Raw genomic sequence first — 2,500 nt, 5'->3', positions numbered from 1 at the left:
AACGAGTCTTTCGTGGGCCTGATCATAAAACCATGGCATTTCTTCGCTTGCACACGTAGCCCGGATAGGTGACAAAACTCCTCAACCGCTCTGATGTTCTTCTTCATGCCTTCCCACGAGTCACTCAAAAGGACTAGATCGTCCGCGAACGCCAGAGATGACACAGAGCAATCTCCATACTTAAATCCGTTCTTTAAACCCTCCAACCTACATAACAACGGGTCCACTGAGAGGTTGAACAGAAGCGGGGACATTGGATCTCCCTGCTTCACCCCGGTGAGGATCTTAATTCCCTCAGAGGACGCCTCACCCACCTCCAGCCGAGTCACACAGTTGGAATACAAATCGGCGATGATACTGATCACATGATCATCCAAGCCTTTTTGTTCGAGGACTCGAAGGATGTGTTGATGATGGACCGAATCAAAGGCTTTCGCCAAGTCCACAAAGACTACTGCTAACGCCTTATGGTCTCTTTTGGCGTGCTTGATGAGCATCTGGAGGAGCTTCAGATTTTCCGCGCAGCCCGGGGCTGAAATAAAGCCCCTTTGGCGGCTGTTAATCGGACATGCTCGTCGCAGGCGTGCCGTCAAAATTCGAGAGAACAAGCGCATGATGACCGACCCGATGGTGATGGGCCGCCAGTTGTTAATGTCCCCTCGTAAACTAGGATCAGCAGACTTGGGTATTAAAATCGTTCTACATTCTTTGATTCCATCCGGAATCTTCCTGGCCAGCAGCCACAGATTGAATAATTCAGCTAACTGGGTGCCTTGGGGGTCTAATTTAACGACGTCTCCCAAGGTCAACCCATCCGGGCCCGGGGCGGAGCTCTTATTCGTTTCCGCAATGTTCTTCCTGACCTCCGCAGGGGAGACCATCTTCTTGAATGCAGAATTGTCCGCTTCTCCGGCACTACAGAACGTACCGAGACCAGCGAAGGGGCCGACCTCCTCCCACTTCCTTCTGAACGTGCAATACAGCACATCCATCAGGAGGGGACACTTAATACTCTCGATGTTATCCAAAATGATACCAGCGAGCTTTCTACGATCTATCTCAAAAAGCCGCTGGTATCGCAGGTACTGGCCTCTTCTCAGCGCCCTATTCTTCATCCACCTCTTCTCTACCTTCCTCGGCGCGGGTTTCACTCGGTACTTCTTGCGATGTTTCAATTTCACTGCAGCGGTATGTCCCACCAGCTGCGTCAACCACTCCTCCGATGTTTCATCGACGATGTTCCGAAGGTCTTCCTCCACACCCTCCAAAGCCCTCTCGAATGCGCTCTTCAGACCAGGGGTGAGAGAGGCCCCTCGAACCTTCTCTGCAATAATCCTCCTGTATTCCACCCTAATCAGCTCAATCTTCACTCTCTCAACCGGTACCTCCCCTTCGCACGGACCCGCAGCTTTTCGCGGCGACGCGAATCCTTTGGCACCAGCCGCCAGCTGCCGTCTCTTGTCGCTGATCTGCTTCGCCGATTTTGTAGGCAAATGTTCAGAAATCAGCTTATTAATATTCCGTGCTTCTTTAAACTTCTGTTCTAACTCTCTCAGCAGAGCCGTCTCTTCTTCGGACCAGACGCTCTTATGCATACCCCTCAATCCCTTTCCTCTTCCGCGAGACGCTTCGATCCTTTCCCTGTTCCTAGTTCCTGGGTGAACAAGACGCTTATGTTGGGAAAGGCCGCTTTTGGTCTTGAACTTTCGGTCGCAGTCCTCACAGCTCCACGGGAGGGGGGCCTCCGAGGCCTCTTCATCTTCCCCTTCACCCAGGGTTCCGCGGCACTTCGGGAAGTGGCAGGCAATGCTATGATGTTTCTCATTCAGTCTCCCGCACCGGGAACACTGAAAAGGCACCCGTCGCCGACCGTGGGCCCTCTGCAGATGTTCTGTCAAGGCCGCAATTTTCCCTACCTTGACTCCACAGCATGGACATGCTGGATGTTCATCTGGGATCTTAACAACTGGCGTACCGTCAGTTGCTCCCCCCCCGGAGTCAAGGATAGGGGTCACCATAGCCGGTAGGATTGCTTTACCAGAGGGAGACTCCAGGCCCACTCCTGCCGCCACCTCCCCCCGGGCTTCATCAGCCCGGGGTACCGGGGGCGAAGCGACAGGGGACTCCAGAGCCTCATAAACCTCTGGCAGATCTTTAACGCAATCCAAACTTGGTCTGGGAGTACTCCCATTCCAAGGGTCATAAGCCGAATTGTAAAATGTCAAATTTTGGATCACAGCAGGCCACCCATTTGATGTTAAAGTCACCGGCCTAACGGCCGTGACATCAACAGGAAACTCACCTGTCTGGGTGCCCACTGACACGAAGTTCACAACCCATGGTCTTACTAGGTTGTCCAACGTGCCTGTGGGGGTTCGGTATACGCCAGAAGAACCAATCCCCCAAGTTCAACTGGTATGCCTGATAGAAGCCCCTAGGCCAAGGGCTCTGGACTGCGAGTAGGCCAATTACTAGCAGTCGAAAATTTTGATTCACCTCA

General features: G+C 52.9%; 1 pseudogene; it reads right to left on the bottom strand.

Moving 5' to 3' along the window:
• LOC138063441 (28S ribosomal RNA) overlaps window positions 1-2,500 on the bottom strand; it is an 8,457-nt pseudogene that overhangs the window by 2,848 nt on the left and 3,109 nt on the right.

Source organism: Struthio camelus, chromosome 31, assembly GCF_040807025.1.
Source record: "Struthio camelus isolate bStrCam1 chromosome 31, bStrCam1.hap1, whole genome shotgun sequence".
Taxonomy (NCBI): Eukaryota; Metazoa; Chordata; class Aves; order Struthioniformes; family Struthionidae; genus Struthio; species Struthio camelus.
The sequence above is the reverse complement of the archived record's forward strand: the minus strand, read 5'-3'. Positions and strand labels throughout refer to the sequence as shown.